Below are 18,720 nucleotides of genomic sequence, written 5' to 3'. Positions count from 1 at the left end.
CTAACAAGTTCCCATACCAGAATGTACCCTTCTTCTCACTCTTGATATTTCCAAGATTTATCAACAACTCATCAAACATCCAACCGCAGAGATCTAATTTTACATTATCTCTCATCATTTTGTATGCAGCCAAAATGCATGAACTGGAAATAGAATTCAGTCAGTTTGACTAAGTTACCTTATACTCGATGATCATGCTACCAAATTTGATGTTCATGTCGGTGATAGGGCTCACTTTCATGGACCTTTTGTCAGATGTAGTGTCGATGATCTTCCTCACAAAATCATTTAAAACCTTCTTGTTTGGATGTTGCACAATCGATGGCAAACCAATGATTGCCTGGATGGCTTCCTTGGTGATTTTGTAAGGTCTGTTCAGCCATATAAATTCCCCATGTACTCTACTTAGTACATATCTGATTATCTCATCCTTGAACTCCAGAATATCCAAAATGTCTGTAAACCCTAGTTATTCAATATGTTTTTATGCTAGTTTGATCTTTCCAGATAGTCCTCGATATGACAATGAATATATGCCCTAACATCCTCTACATACACAACTCCTTCTAGAATGCGAGAAAATGCTCCAATCGAATCCTCCAGGGTAGCCACATGTGGATACCACTTAAAAATTGGCCTGGGGCAGTCCTTGACCTCTACGATAGTTGGGTTTGCAACAAAAATAGGAATAGAAGATGATCCCACGTCCATGTTTAAAGATAAATACCTTTTTATCGCTCTCGGTGAAAACCTTCAACAATTTCTTCTAGATGCCAGTGTGATCTCTCAAGAAGAAATTTGATTGCTCTGAATTGCCTTTGATCACACTTAGTCACTCTGAGTCGCTTTGAAAGTAGGGTGATTAACAATAAAGTGTATTCGACCTTTTAACCTTTGAGAAAAACCCTAATCTTCCATTGACATAAATGACTGCTGGTGAAAGATACCAGATCTCGCTCAGAACATATACATGCCGGATAATCCTCTCCAATATCTGGAACATTTTCTAGAACCTCTTCCCGAGGCATATGCAACATCTTCATGAATTTTGCCTACCCCTAAGGCATCTGCCTCAAATACCGATGAGCTTCCTATCGGTGCAGGAGTAGCCTCTTCTATTGGATAAGTAACCAAGACATTCCCATCTGATGTTTTTTCTTCAGTCTTCCTAATCCATCTCTGAGTATGATCTTGTCGGATTTCACTAACCTTCTCTTTTCCTTTCTCATTTGATCCTCCATTACTAACCAGTGGATTTTTGCTTCTACAGAACTTAGCAATATGTCCAACCTCATTACATGCATAACATGTAACATTGTTCTTTTGAATCGCTTTGCTAAAACGAGTGAAATTGCTTGACCTGCACTGATTAGCCATATGTCCAAATTTTCCATATGCATAGCATTTTACATTCATTCTGCAGTCTTCTGCCTTATGACCAAACTTATTGCATTTAGAACATTTACCGGGAGCAGAATTAGGGTTCTGATTTTCTCTGTTTCTACATTGCCTAGCCATGTGACCAAATCTATTGCAAACAAAACATCTACCATTGAATTTATAAGCATTAAATTGTCTTACCGGTGCCTTATGGTTTTGATCTTCATTAGCAGTACCAGAACTCTAGCCTTGCTCAAATCCAAGTCCACAACAATCTCCAATCTGCCTCTGTCTCTTGAATAACTCATCAAGCTATGCCGAGCTGATCTTGATTTTTTCTTTGCACTCACTTGTTGTAGTTAAATCTTCTCTTAGTATTATCATTTGTCTCTCAAGCTCTTGCTCATTACTCTGGGATTGTACCAAATCAATTCTCAACATATCATTTTCATGAACCAACCTACCACATTCTTCAAATTTGTTCTTCAGGGATACAACAAGGTTTTCTTCCTTTTTCTTTTTGTCCTCAATATCCTTAGACATCCTCATAGTTATAACTTGCATTTCATTTTTCATAACCATGTTTTCCTGACTCAATTTCTGACATTGTTCCTTAAGTGCATTTTTCTCTTCATCATCCTAATTTTGCAAAAGTTCCTTCTTCCTAGATTGAACATATGACATCCTCTCTTGTAGGACAAGAATGAATTCCTTAGAAAAATTCAATTCATCTTGTAGCTTTAAGTTCTTCAACCTTTCGGCATCATAATCTTCAAGTGCCATCTCAAGTTGCTTCTCCAAAGCCATATTCATTGATTCCGGTTTCAAGATCTTCCTCAAGATGTTAAACTTCCTCTGAGGCACAAGGCACTGATACCAATTACACTGAGAGGGGGGGTGTATCAGTGTTATACAGGAGTAGTAAATTTTAGCCTTATTAAAGCATGCATGCACCAACTAGTATACTGGTATAAATAGAATTGAAAGAAGTAAATAAACTAATAAGCCAATCATATAAATGAGAATCATAACACACATATTTATATGTGGAAAATCTCAAAGAGGAAAAACCACGGTGGGATTTTTGACCCATAATATCAATCCACTGGCCATATGAAGAGATATTACAAAATAGGAGGGGCTTGCACTTGCAAGAAGGCTTACAGCCTAGAGCACACTGCTCAATCACAATAGGAGCCTCACTGACTACATAAAATTCTAGACTACAATCTAGAGAGGTGAGAACTGCTAAGATAGCATCTTGTATGCTAGAATACAATTCTGATTTAAGCTTTGTCTGTTCTGGTCTAACTCCCTAAACCCTTTATCAAAATAACCCTTACAATAATTTCCTCACATACATGATCTCTTTGATATATTTCGCATCATATTACATTCACATATCCATATATGTTTCTTGTATAATTTAAAATGATGTATCAAATTGTCCTATATACCCTATACAAATTTTTCATGCCTTATGTCGGCTTACAAAGATATATACAATATCAAATTACATGTCGGCCAGATAACATAAATGTATAAACATTAAAATCAATTGCTAATGCCGGGTCCAATAGATGTTGGTCTTCAATACTAATAACCTTTACTAAACCATGTTGGCTTGCATTGTTGGTGACCAAAGAAATCCTTCTGTCCTGTCGGTGCTGGTGTTGATGCTAGTGTAGAATATATGAAGTGTCTACTAGTACACCATAGAATCAAACCAAGAAGCCGAAACACAAAATCGTGTTGCCATCAATGACAACATAGTACAGCCAACCAATACAGTGTCAATTGCCAACATTTAAATTGAAAGTAGTTTTAAATTTCAGGAGATCAATTTCAATCTAAAAATGTTGAAAACCCACCACCACCTCCTCATGAAGAGCCTTCTGAAGAAGAGGCACGACCAACCCCTCCCCCAATTCCTGGACATCCCCCAGTAACATAAGAAAACATATTAGGGAAAATTGAAAACAACAAAAACAACTTGAGGAGTTGATAAATAGGCTGAAACATCCTAATTCCACAACCTCTCATAGGACAAGCCTTGTGGAGTGATTGCAATCTATTGTAGCCCATGTAGGTTCAATGAGTGGTCAAATTAATATGTGGTCCAACAAAAGAGAAGGAAAAAACAATTTTATTAAAACAAGTTATCATATGCTGGAATAAATAAAAAGAAAATAAACAAAGTTGACCTATGTGCACATTTCATGGACCCTATAACCAATCAACCCTTACAGCTTGGATGTAGGAGGTTCCCTATCCATTGGTGCCACCATGAAGGGATAAGGAATAACTTTTGGGATAGGTGGTCAATGGTCTTTGATCAGTTGCGATGCAATAATGATGATGTGCCTCAATATTTTTTGAGGAAAGGGTCAGTGCAACAAGATGAGTCCACTTTTTGGCCAAAAAGTGGAAGTGTTTTCCCTAATTTTCATATTTTGCCACATTTGAGTTGAAAATTTGAAGCACTTAGAGATTGAATCTTGAAAAAAGTCGCTACTAAAAAATATAGCCCTCTGAGTCTACTTTCCAAATATGTAACTTTTTTTAATACCCACGTAATATAAATTGACTTTCAAAATGGATTTCTAAAAACCACATTTTAAAAATGCTTGTTTCAGGACCATACCATGCACGTGTACGACCCACACTTTTTGACACAAATAAAAGTTTTTTTTCAAACCATCTTGGGAAATGATTTGTAACACACTTAATATTGATGAGCATATTTTTTGTATTCTTTTTTAATATTTTATTTTTTATTAATTTTTTATTGGCCCTAATTATCGTTTTAAAAACTTGACTTGTGCGGCCCACATAATTTAACCTAAACTTATCATTTTTTGAATTTTTTTTTTAAAATAGAAAATAATTTTGTGTAGATCGATGACATATTTTTTTTCAAAAAGCATTAAAACAAAAAAGTTATTAAATAAATAAAATTAGTTGATATTTCAAGTTTATGGACAAGATTCAGTATAAATTAAATGAAAAATAGAGAAAATAATAAAAAAAATTTAAAAATTACATATTCAGAATCTACACAGTATAATGTGAAATGTGTTTTAATTTCGTGAAAAAAATTCTCTAATAACAAGCATGTAAAATATTGCAGAAGTTCATCTTTGTGCTTTCATTGATCCAAGTTTGAATTTGCAAGTCCAAGTCTAAGGTCTAGGCATTCCATGCCTATCTCAGACCTAAACCCAAGGCAGAAGGTGGGCTATGGGGTCAAATTTCACAAAAGGAGGGCCTGTTTTGTAAACAGGGGCTCGTTCTTCTTCTTGCCTCTTCACTGCAATTGTTCAAAAAAAAAGGAAAATAGGGTGGAAAAAAGGGGGAAAAGTGTTTTTGAAAACTAGGGCCCATTTCTTTTACATAGCAAGCCCCCATTTTGAAAAGGAACGAGCGCCCGTTATTTTTTGCCTCGGGTCCCCGTTTCATTTTGCCTCAAGGGCCCAAAGCTAAACAGGTCCCCATTTAAAAAAAAAAAAAGCCCCCATCCCTAGCAGTGCATTTCCCAATGCACAAAATTCCCCCTAAGTGGGACTCATGTTCTTGCACTTACCCAAAACTCTATTGTGAGTTTGTCCTCAATGAGATCCCTAACTATTTTGACTACCTAAATTTTCAAGGTAGGGGTGGGGGATCGTCACATGATAGAGCAGGGGCACAGGGTGACCCAAACTTAGCATCGAGACACTTGGGTAGACCTATGGTGGAGCACGTGATTGACGTTCCTTCCATCGTGAAGAACAGTGTCAAGGTGGATGCCTTAGAGTCCATTAGCTCAATGACTCAAGCCCTCATACAGTATGCCCAACCTCTAGTACATGTTGATGCAGATGAATCTTATAGGCCTCGAGTTCCATCTCACTACTGTCAGTCATGCGGGACCATTTGCACTTATCACCCTGATAGTAGTCAGCATGCACTTACACAACAACCATCTGCTATAGAGAATATGGTCATGATGGAGTCTTTGCTGAGTGAGACATTCGACATTGATACCCTGGTAAATTTTTGCAACTTCATTTAATTTTGTTTATTAAATTTTATTTTGAAGTGTTAGAATAACTAAACTAGTACAATGATTGTGATAAAAATGTAGGGTCAAAGTGTTCTTACTACCTATGACATTCCCCCAGCCACTTTTTACATGACACCATTGAGTGATCAAGTAGGTATCCAGTAAATAATTCAACTATTACATGTGAATAGTCAACATTAGATGAATGGTTTTTTCATAAGTCACTTTGGATGTCAAATAGTTTGGTGTTGGATCTTTGACATAGACACCTCGTAGTGAAGTTCGTCAACACACTTACACCGAGGTAACCTTTATTCATTAACAGTGTGGTAAAACAAGTTTAGTAGTTTTGATAATTGAACAATAGTTATTGTTTCATTTTTTAGTTGTTGAGATCAGATACTCCTCCTGATGTTCAAGCTACATTGGATTGTGGTGTTGCTGCAACAGTAGAAAGTTCAGAAGCTTTGACAGATGTATGAGACAAATTACTACATTTCAATTGTTTTGTTAATCATCAATATTAAATTTTTTAATGATACTTGAATGTAATTTAATTTCTATCATAATGCTTGTTGTAGGGCCTTGTCACTCTTGAGCATGATCATCCCCCCATTGTGGATGAATGGAGTGATTATATGTTTGCAGTAAGTAATTGTTCTATTATTTGTCATTCTACAATTTATTATATATATATATATATATATATATATATATTATTGTCTATAGTTTTGATTGTATCAGTTGGAGCTCCAGAGAAGTCTATAAAGGTGGACTAGTGAGCATATTCGAAAGGCACAAACATCGCATATATCTCCATCTTCTCGACAGTCGAAGGTAGCTCGTGATCTATTTCCTAGTGCTAGTGGGAAATAAGTAGACTAGGGGCGTTTATTGTATGCCTGAATGGCATTTTTGAGCATATGTTTTGTATTATGTATATGTGACATTTTATTGCCATATGGCTTTTGGCAAGCTCATATCACTGTATTGGATATATATGCTATACTCCTATCTACATGAAACATTTTATGACTTTTTTGACTTTTTTGGTGAATGCAAATCATATTACAACTATTATCCAAAATAAAATATATAAATTTGATGACGAAAATTGAGATTCTGTAATTGTAGAAACATTTTTGTATGTGAAATATTAAATATTCTATAGGTTGTGTCTACAATTATTATTACATTTATTAATTGAAATCAATTCTTGTTTGATAATTCAACTTCATAACTTGGTAACTAGTAAATATATTTATTTTCATGCCTAGAATTTCTATTTTGTCATAGTCCATGGAGAAAAATAGTAGTAACATTATCCTAGTTACATTTTTAGTTTCAATAAATAGTCTCTTCACTTTAGTTAGAGTTAGTTTATTAGTGTTAGACTAAGTTAGAAAGTCTTTTTTTGCACTAGTCTACATACATGCTTAAGAAAGAAATTTCTCTTTTAATTAAGTTTTTCCTTTTCTTTCAAGTACAATCTAGATGTCAACTCTTACATTAAATTTGGACCCTATAAACTAGTTTCAAAATTCAATTAACTTTTATATACCCATACATGCATTCACATTGATGGTCCGTGCCCACGACGACCAGAATGAAAGTGGCATTATGTTGCCACCTTTCACTGAATGCATTTGACGATTTTTTATGTGACAGAAAAGTCTCACCATGAGAAAATAGAATTGAGTTGTCTAAAAGTGAGAGAAAATTTTGTAGGTGCCCACCACATGACTCCATAGGTTCAGACAACTCATCCATACGTGCCACAGGCTCCGAGATATACAACGTGAAAGTTTGACAGTTTTCAAACTTTGAGCACTCAAGAGAAAGCGTCGCTAGGGTGTGGCCTGAAATGATTGGGCAATTTGGGGAGAAAAACAAGGGTATATCTAGCATAAACTTGGCCACTTAGATGCGATCACACTAGTGGTTCATGCCCATGATGAGCAGAATGAAAGTTGCACTATGTTGGACCTTTCATTGAATGCATCTGACAATTTTTTATGCGACAAAAAAAGTATAGGTATGGGAAAATGGAATTGAGTTGGCCAAAAGAGAGAGGTATATTTAGGAACCCATCACATGACCTCATAGGTTCAGACGGTTCATCTATATGTGCCCTGTGCTCCGAGATGCACGATGTCAAAGTTTGATAGTTTTTACACTTTGAGCACTCAAGAGAAAGCGTTGCTAAGGTGTGGCTCAAAATGATCAGGTGACTTGGGGAGTGAAACAAGGGCATACTTGGCATAAACCCAGCCACTCGGATGCCTTGGAACTAATGATTCATTTTCACAATGAGTAGATCGAAAGTTGCACTATGTTCCAACCTTTTATTGAATGGATCTGACGGTTTTTTATGCGACAAAAAAAAAATCTAGGCATGGGAAATGGAATTGAGTTGTTCAAATGTGGGAGAGGTTTTTGTAGTCATCCACCACACAACCCTATAGGTTTAGATGGTTCGTCCATGCGTTCCATGGGCTCTGAGATATGCAACGTCAAAGTTTGATGGTTTTCACACTTTGAGTGCTCAAGGGAAAACATTGCTAAGGTGTGGCTTGGAATGATCGGGAAACTTGGGGAGTGAAATAAGGGAATATCTAGCGTAAACCTGGCCACTCAGACATGCTCGTGCTAACAATTCATTTCCACGACAAGCAGAATGAAAGTTATGATATTTTGCCACCTTTTACTAAATGCATTTGATGATTTTTAATGCGACAGAAAAAGTCTCACCACGAGAAAATGGAATTGAGTTGTCCAAAAGTGGGATAATTTTTATAGTCATCCACCACATGACCTCGTAGGTTTAGACGGATCATCCATTCATGCCACAGGCTCCAAGTTACGCGACATCAAAGTTTGACGATTTTCACACTTTGAGCGCTTAAGGGAAAGCGTCGTTAAGGTGTGGTTCGAAATGATCGGGTAACTTCAGGAGCAAAACATGTACATACCTAGCATAAAATTAGCCACCTAGATGGAATCACATTGACGGTTCATTGACACAATGAGCGAAATGAAATTTATGCTATTTTGCCACCCACTAAATGCATTTGATGGTTTTTAATGCAACAAAAAAAGTCTCACCCGAGCAAATGGAATTTAGTTGTTCGAAAGCGGGGGATGTTTTTGTATTCATCTACCACATGACCTCATAGGTTCAGATAGATCATCCATGCGTGCCACATGATTCGAGTTACGTGATGTCAAAGTTTGATGGTTTTCACACTTTGAGCACACAAGGGAAAGCATTGCTATGATGTGGCTCAGAATGATCGGGGGACTTGGAGAGAGAAACAAGGGCATACCTAGCATAAACTAGGCCACTTGGATGTGTGTGCACTGATGGTTCATTGCCTCGATGAGCAGAACAAAAATTATGTTATTTTGCCACCTTTCACTGAATGCACTTGACAGTTTTTAATCCAACAAAAAAAGTCTCACCGTGAGAAAATGGAATTGAGTTGTCCAAAAGTGGGAGAGGTTTTTGTATTCATCCACCACATGACCCCATAGGTTCAAAAGACTCATCCATGCTTGTCATGGGCTCCGAGTTATGCGATGTCAAAGTTTGACAGTTTTCACACTTTGAGCGCTCCAAGGGAAAGTGTCGCTAAGGTGTGGCTCGGAATGATTAGGCGACTTGGTGAGTGAAACAAGGGTATACCTATCATACAACTAGCCATGTAGACATGCTTGTAATGGCAGTTCATTTTCATGATGGGCGAAATGAAAGTTATGCTATTTTGCCACCTTTCACTGAATGCATTTGATTGTTTTTAATGCGACAAAAAAAGTCTCACCATGAGAAAATGGAATTGAGTTGTTTGAAAGTGGGAGAACTTTTTGTACTTGTCCACCAAGCAACCCATAGGTTCAGACAACTCATCCATGTGTACCACAGGATCCGAGCTACGCGACGTCAAATTTTGACAGTTTTCACACTTTGAGCACTCAAGGGAAAGCATCGCTAAGGTGTGGCTTGGAATGATCGGGTGACTTGGGGAGCAAAACAAGGGCATACCTAGTATAAACCTAGCCACCTAGAGGTGCTCACATTGATGGTTCAATACCACAATGAGTGGAACAAAAATTATTCTATTTTGCCACCTTTCACTAAATGCATTTGATGATTTTTAATGCGATAGAAAAGTCTTACCACGAGAAAATGGAATTGAGTTGTCTGAAAGTGGGAGAGGTTTTTGTAGTCATCCATCACATGACCTCATTGGTTTAGATGGCTTGTCCATGCATGCCACAGGCTGTGAGTTATGCAAAGTTTAAGATTGATGATTTTCACACTTTGAGCGCTCAAGGGAAAGCATCACCAAGGTTAGCGCTCAAGGGAAAGCGTCGCTAAGGTGTGGCTCAGAATGATCAAGAAACTTGGGGAGAAAAAAAAGGGCATACCTAGAATAAACCTAGCCACCCAGACATGCTTGTGCTGATGGTTCGTTGCCACAATGAGCAGAACGAAAGTTATACTATTTTGCCACCTTTCACTAAATGCATTTGACGGTTTTTAATGCGATAGAAAAAGTCTCACCATGAGAAAATGGAATTGTGTTGTTTGAAAGAGGGAGATATTTTTGTATTCATCCACAACATGACCTCATAGGTTTAGATGACTCGTCCATGCGTGCCACAGGCTCCAAGTCACGCGATATCAAATTTTGACAGTTTTCACACTTTGAGTGCTCAAGAGAAAGCATCACTAAGGTGTGGCTCAGAATGTTCGGGTGACATGTGGAGCAAAAAAAGGGCATACCTAGCATAAAACCAGCCACATGGATGTGCTTGCACTGATGGTTTGTTTCCATGACAAGTGAAACGAAAGTTATGCTATTTTGCCATCTTTCACTGAATGCATTTGACGATTTTTAATGTGACAGAAAAAGTCTCACCACGAGCAAATGGAATGGAGTTATCCAAAAGAGGGAGAGGTTTTTGTAGTCATCTAGCACACAAACCTGTAGGTTTAGTGTTAAATTCTATGAGAAGCAAGAATTGAGCCAGGATCTGATGTCGGTCATAGATCACATGCAACTCCAAGCAACGGATGATCGAAGATCAAAATAGCTGAATGAAGATAAATCTGATATGAGAGAAAAATAGAGATAAAGAAGAGAATTTAGAGAAGACTCTCACCGAGCTATCACTTCACTTGTGAAGGTGAGAGTATATTGCTTATTATATAGAAAAATAATAGCATATACAACCAAGAGGTGCATTAACTCCCACCTCCATAAAAAGTGGGAGGTTTTACCTACTACCCCATAAAAGGTGGGAGGTTTTTACCTACTTGGTAAATGCCAAAACATGTGGCATAACCTCCTTACATGAAAACAAAAAAGGAGTTATAAGAGGTGGCACATAAGGCCAAAAGAGGGTGAGAAACCCAACTACCCCATAACCCACTTAGGAAATGACAAAATAGTGGTTATGAGAGGTGGCACAACAAGCCAAAAGAGGGTGTGTAACTCAACTACCCATGTGAGGTGGAGAGTTACACATGTAGCTAATGTATTCCGCCACGTGTCCTCATATTAACCATACCTAATAACCTAAGCAAGCTTAATAATATATGTGTAGGAAAAATAAATACCCCCTAACATAAGGAAAATAAAAAAACCTACACTAACACCCCCCCTTAAGCGTAGCTTAGGTGGGTGAAAAGATGGGTCCCAGAAAATGAGGCCATGTTAGGTACCCATGTACATAAATATCCCCCCCAAAAGAAGAAGCCCCCCATAAGAGGAATAGACCCCCCCAAAATAGAGGGAGAAAGAATGAAGGACTAAGAAGCCCCTCCTGAAGTAGACACCTTTTGCATCCCAAGCAAAGATCGCAAATGAAGGAACTTGCTTTCGGTGAAAGGTTTGGTGAAGATGTCCGCAGTTTGCTCTGATGTAGAACAATACTTAAGATCAATGATGCCTTCCTGAATGAGCTCCTGAATATTGTGCATATGTATCTCAATGTGTTTCGTCCTCTGATGATGAACTGGATTTCTTGAGATCTGTATAGCACTCTGATTATCACAAAAGATGATGGTAGGCTTTCTAACTGGAATACAAGCTCAGTAAGAATATTTTGAAGCTAAATAGCCTCAGTGGTGGCATTGACTGCCCCTCGATACTCGGCCTCTGCCGATGAAAGAGCAATTGCAGACTACTTCTTGCTCGACCAACAAACTGGACCAGAACCAAGTGAGAAGCAATACCCAGAAGTAGACTTGCGATCCTGAGAATCACCTGCCCAATCTGAATCCATATATCCTACCAAGTCAATATCCACACCTGCTACATACTGAATTCCATAATTGTGAGTACCCTGAATGTAGTGGAGGATCCGCTTAGCTGCTTTCCAATGCAACTCATGTGGCTCCTGCATGAATCTAGAGACCATGCCCACAGCATAAGAAATGTCGGGTCTCGTATGAGTCAAATAAATGAGGCTTCCAACAAGCTGTCGATATAAAGTGCCATCAACCAAGGGTGAAGAGAACTTAGCCTCAAGTTTGACTCCTGACAAAAATGGAGTAGGTGCAGGCTTACAATCAGCCATGTGAAATCTAGAGAGCATATCAAGTGCATACTTGGGTTGTCCAAGGAAGATTCCTGAAGATGATTGAGTGATCTCAATTCCCAAGAAGTAATGCAGAAGACCCAAGTCTGACATCAAAAATCTATCATGTAGAGCAATTTTCACTGCTTTGATGGTGGATGAGTGACTCCCTGTGAGTAACAAGTCATCAACATAGAGAACCAAAAATGTGAGAGTTTCATCCTGTTGTAGAATGTATACGTTCGGATCAGAATGGCACCGAGTGAAACCAACTGTCAGAAGGAATGAGTCCATCTTGGCATACCAAGCTCGAGGAGCCTGTTTAAGGCCATAGAGAGACTTTCGAAGTCGACACACAAGTGAAGGATCCTGAACAAACCCCTGTGGTTGCTCCATGTAGATTTCCTCCTGAAGGTCACCATGAAGAAATGCACTCTTCACATCCATCTGATGAACTTCCCAATGATGGGCTGCAGCTATAGCAAGAACAAGTCGGATGGAATTCATCTTAGCAACTAGAGCAAAAGTCTCAGAGTAATCAACCCCTGGAACTTGGGAAAAACCTTTTTCTACCAAGCGAGCCTTATACTTATCAACCGACCCATCCGCTGCAAATTTTGTTCGATAGATCCACTTGCATCGAACAAGTTTCCTTCCCTTAGGAAGAGGAACTAAATCTCATGTGTGATTCCTTTCCAAGGAATTGAACTCTTCTTGCATTGCAGCATCCCACTCAGGAACACCTGAAGCTTCTCGAAAGGACTGTGGATCAGAAGCTGAAGCAATGAAGAGATGTGGAGCTTGCTGAAATTGTGACCTTGTTCTTCTAGTATCTAATGGATCACCAAGCCAATCTCCTGCTGACTCAAAAGTTTGTCGAGCCCAAAGAGGCACTAAGGCTGGAGAGTCTGGGGGAGAATCATCGGCCTCTGAATGATGACAATGAGAGTAATGTGAATCCTCATCATCACTATCACCATCTGAAGTAGAGGAAGAAGACGCCTCATCAAAATTAGGAGGATTAAGATCCTCTGAAGAACTGTCATCATAATGCAATTTCTCCAATGTGATAGTGGATGGAGAGGTGGTATGAGAAGAACTAGAAGAACTCTCCTCAAAACGAACACTCCTCTCAATGAACAACTCATGAGTAGTGGGATGGAGAAGCCTATACCCTTTGACATCATCTGGATATCCAACAAATATGCAAGGCTTACTCTACGGATCCATAGCCTTGCGTTTTTCAGCTGGAATGTGGGCCCATGCAAGAGAACCAAACACTCTAAAGTGTTTAACTGTGGGTTTTCGACCAGTCCAAGCTTGAAAGGGAGTTACTCCCTTCATAGCTTTATGAGGAACTTGGTTCTGGATGTAACACGCATAGTTGATGGCCTCTGCCCAATACTGAGGTGCCAAAGACTTGGAGTGAATCATACAATTAGCCATCTCCTTGAAGGACCTATTCTTTCGTTCTGCTACACCATTTTGTTGAGGACTGTATGGAACTGTGTGCTGCATGTTGATACCTTCTGAAGCACAAAACTGTTCAAACTGATTATTAACATATTCACCCCCATTATCTGTACGCAGAATCTTGATGAACTTCCCAGATTGTTTCTCTGCAAAAGCTTTGAAATCTAGAAAATTTTCAAAGACTTCAGACTTTTGTTTGAGAAAGTAAACCCATGTATATCTGGAAAAGTCATCAATAAATGTCAAGACATATCTAGCCTTGCTGAAAGATGGTTGTGGAAATGGTCCTGCCAAGTCACTATGTACCAACTCCAATAGTTGTGTAGCTCTCCAAGCTTTACCTTTATCATACTTCTCCTCTGGATGCTTACCAAGAATGCACCCCTGGCACACTCCATCAGAAAATCGAATAGAAGGCAACCCTGAAACCATTTCTTGTTGACTGAGTTGTTGCAAGTAACGGTAGTTCAAGTGGCCAAACCGTTGATGCCACAAACAACTCACCTCATCTGCATGAGTGAGTAAAACTATCGAAGGAGAGTTAGGAACAAAGTGAGAAAACTGATATAATCTAGAATGATGATCTACTTTTCCCACAGCAACAGTAGACCCATTATGCATTTCGCTGATTACCACTGCATCTGATGTGAACTCAACTCACTTGCCAGAACCAGTGTGAGTGATCTGATAAACAGATAGGAGATTAGTTGATAAAGATGGAACACAAAGGACATCTTGAAATGTTCCTTCACCCACATCAACAGACCCTCTCCCATGCACTTCAACAGGAGTGTCATCACCCATTAGGATGGAAGGCATAGAACATGGCTCTAAAGATGTGAAATCATCTTCTGAAGAAGCCATGTGGTGTGAAGCACCTGAGTCAATTATCCAAGAATTTGGTTGTGAAGCAATAGCAACTAGGGCTTTACCCTTTCCTTTCCCCTTACTCTTATCTATGTCCTTAGAAGATCCTTCTGATGAACTTTGTTTGACTGAATCAGGAACCTTGATATTATTCTTTTCAAGAAGATTTGAAAGGTGATCAATTTGTTTCCTTAAACACTTATGTTCATCATGACCAGGCCTCTTACAATAAGAACACTTGACCTTCTCCTTCTTAGGTTGTTCACCTTTTGATGAAGAGGTCTCATTGTCTGCTTTTGAAGTAGCAGATTTCTGATCTTTCTTCTTCTCTCCTTGGTTCTTTTGTTTCTTATCTTGCTTACTAGACCCTTTCTGTTCTTTTATGCCTTGATTTACAACTAAGGCATGTGACTTAGAGGGCTTTATTGTACCCATTTGAACCAATTTATCCTGCTCCCTAGTGAGTTATGCAGCAAAATCATCTAAAGAAGGAATTTTGAATGTGGTACCTAGGGCACATTTGGTAGCATAGAATGTAGAAACAAACACTGAATAATTAGGACCAAGCTTAGAAAGAATACTCAAGATCAGTTGCTTATCATCTTTCTTAGTTCCACACTGTTCCAACTACAATCTTATAGACTTAAGTTTAGTGAAGAAGTCTTGTATAGTATCAAAATTGGTTGGATTCAACCCTATGAGTTCATTCTCCAATTGATGACCTCTTAGTTCATCCTGCTTACCAAAGAGGTTTCCCAAAGTAGTCCATACTGCATTTGGTGTAGTAGCAGATTCAATGTGAAAAAGAAGGTCAGGAGAGACTGACATGCACAATGCACCAAAAGCTTCATCACATTTATTAAACCATTTAATCTTTTCTGCAGCATCTTGAGGTTCAGTTTCAAGTCCCATAGTAACACGATGATATCCATGTCTTTTCAGATATATTATCATCTTAGATTTCCATTCAAAGTAATTATATGGTGTTAAAAGTGGAACTGTAGATGCATCCATGATAGCAGAAAAGAAGATTGCAAAGAGTCAAGAAGAGTGCAAGAAAGAAGACACAAGAGACACCCCCCCTTTTCACTAGTCTTTGAAATCACCCCCCCCCCCCAAATATTACAAGGTTGGCACTTTATAATTAGTGCATTTACAAGGCTTTTATCAGATTACAATGCTTTCTAAGGCTTTAATGGCCAAAATAGAAAGTTTAAATACATATAAATTTAACACAAAATCTCAAAAAATTAGCCTTATTGCTGCTCAATGTATCTTAATACCTTTCCAACAACTATTCATTTTTGTAAAATAGAGTTGTGAGAAGAAAGATATGATCTATAGAAGGGAAAAAAAAAACATGCAGCCGATTCAACCTGCAATATCTAACAAAGAAGGGTAGAATATTTCAATAAGACCTGCAATTATGAAGAGTGCTCATTTCCAGCTTTCCGTCAAGTACTCTGATTTTTTTTTACTGTGTTCTCCAAACTCTGAATTTGGTGAAATAAAAGTCACTTATGATTTTCACAAGCCTTCTGGACACTCTGGAAATGCTAAAGAAGCCTCCAATATTACCAAAAATGCTGCAATCACGCAGATCTCAAAGAACACATAAATAAAACCAGATTTAACTAGAAGCTTATTTTCCTTTAAACTGTTCTGATTCTCCAGATCACACGAAAATGCAGGAGAAGAGCATACTTGGTTTTTAAGAAAAATATTAGCTATCTAACAATCTCAAATCTCTCAAATAAATCAGAAAAGCAATCAGCTATACCAGACAACACGGCTCTGATACCATGTTAAATTCTGTGAGAAGCAAGAATTGAGCTAGGATCTGATGTCGGTCACAGATCACATGCAAATCCAAGCAACGGATGATCGAAGATCAAAATAGCTGAATGAAGATAAATCTGATATGAGAGAAAAATAGAGATAAAGAAGAGAATTTAGAGAAGACTCTCACCGAGCTATCACTTCACTTGTGAAGGTGAGAGTATATTGCTTGTTATATAGAAAAATAATAGCATATACAACCAAGAGGTGCATTAACTCCCACCTCCATAAAAAGTGGGAGGTTTTACCTACTACCCCATAAAAGGTGGGAGGTTTTACCTACTATCCCATAAAAGGTGGGAGGTTTTTACCTACTTGGTAAATGCCAAAACATGTGGCATAACCTCCTTACATGAAAACAAAAAAGGAGTTATAAGAGGTGGCACATAAGGCCAAAAGATGGTGAGAAACCCAACTACCCCATAACCCACTTAGGAAATGACAAAATAGTGGTTATGAGAGGTGGCACAACAAGCCAAAAGAGGGTGTGTAACTCAACTACCCATGTGAGGTGGAGAGTTACACATGTAGCTAATGTATTTCGCCACGTGTCCTCATATTAACCACACCTAATAACCTAAGCAAGCTTAATAATATATGTGTAGGAAAAATAAATACCCCCTAACATAAGGAAAATAAAAAAACCTACACTAACATTTAGATGGATCATTCATGCATTCCATAGGCTCCAAGTTATGCGACGTCAAAGTTTGACAATTTTCACACTTTGAACACTCAAGGGAAAGCATCGCTAAGGTGTGGCTCAGAATGATTGGGTGACTTGGAGAGAAAAACAAGGGCATACCTAATGTAAACCAAGCCACGCAAATGTGCTTGCACTAATGGTTCATTGCCATGATGAGTGGAATGATGCTATTTTGCCACCTTTCACTGAATGCATTTAACGGTTTTTAATGCAACAGAAAAAGTCTTACCACGGGCAAATGGAATTGAGTTTTCCTAAAGCGGGAGAGTTTTTTGTATTATTCCACCACACAACCTTGTAGGTTCAAATCGATCGTCCATTCATTCCATGGGCTCCGAGTTATGCGACGTCAAAGTTTGACGATTTCCACACTTTGAGCGCTCAAGGCAAAGCATCGCTAAGGTGTGGCTCGGAATGATCGAGCGACTTGGGGAGTGAAACATAGGAATAACTAGCATAAACTTGGCCACTCAGATGTGTTCACACTGATGGTTCATTTCCATGAAGAGCGAATTGAAAGTTATACTATTTTACCGCCTTTCCCTGAATGCATTTGACTGTTTTTAATGCGACAGAAAAAGTCTCACCACGACCAAATGGAATTGAGTTGTTCAAAAGTGGGAGAGGTTTTTGCATTCATCCACCACACAACCCCATAGGTTTAGACAACTCATCCATGTGTTCCACAAGCTCTGAGTTACGCGATGTCAAAGTTTGACGGTTTTTACACTTTGTGCACTCAAGGGAAAGCATCGCTAAGGTGTGGCTCGGAATGATCGGGTGACTTGGGGAGTGAAACAAGAGCATACCTAGCATAAAAATGACCACCCAGATGCCCTCACACTGACGGTTCATTGCCACGATGTTGCAATCTTTATTTTCTAGTTTCCTCTAAATATCAATGTTCTAAAAAGGTTAATTGGAGAAGTTGTTTGTGTTAGTAATATGATTAATTATTGAATATGTGATAAAATATCTTATTATTTTAGCATTTATTCTTTCCATTTAAAAATCACATAAGTGTAACATATAATTTAAGTCTTGATTTCTACCACTTTTCCATTTGAAAATCACATAACTATAACTACATAACACTAAGTATCTCAATCATTGTTAAACAAAAATATATTGCACAAAAGTTTCTCATAGTGACATTTAATATTACAATGCCTCAAATATTTCATTTGTACAAATATACAGGTCACTTGTACATATATCCAAATAAGCTTGATATTACAGTTTAATTTATTGCATTTATGTTCAATTCAATGAACCATCTGGATTCACTCTACTCTTTATCGTGTCAATAATTGCCTCATGGTTAGACTCACGAACCTTCCATAGGTTTTGGTTGAGTGGTCTACCCCCATATTTAGTCAAGTGAACATTTGATGCCACCACAAGGTTCGAATAATGAAGAATCTTTCTATGTGTCTCAAAGTCCTCAAATAACCACAAGTTAGATTTCTTCAATTTGTACCTCCTAAGCCATGTATCAGTAACAATGAATGATCCTGTAGGGTATTCAATGTTCTCACCATCTACCATAGAGCCATCCAATTTATTTTTTTCCTCCGCACAATGACATATATAATAATGTGTTCCTTCTTCATTGTCTTCAGCTGCAATAATTGCATAAACATGCCCTACAATCATCTTTTCATTTATGTACATGAATAGAGTGAACAAATAGATATAAAATGAATTTTATTAAATATGTATGTAGATAATTTACCTGGTTGGACTAGATCTGAGACATGGTCAAAGTCAACTAATGCTTCCATCTATGTGAGTTGCAATGTTGTCAGGAGTCGATATGTCTCAA

This window comes from Cryptomeria japonica, chromosome 2 (genome assembly GCF_030272615.1).
Source record: "Cryptomeria japonica chromosome 2, Sugi_1.0, whole genome shotgun sequence".
NCBI lineage: Eukaryota > Viridiplantae > Streptophyta > Pinopsida > Cupressales > Cupressaceae > Cryptomeria > Cryptomeria japonica.
This window is presented reverse-complemented; position numbering follows the sequence as displayed.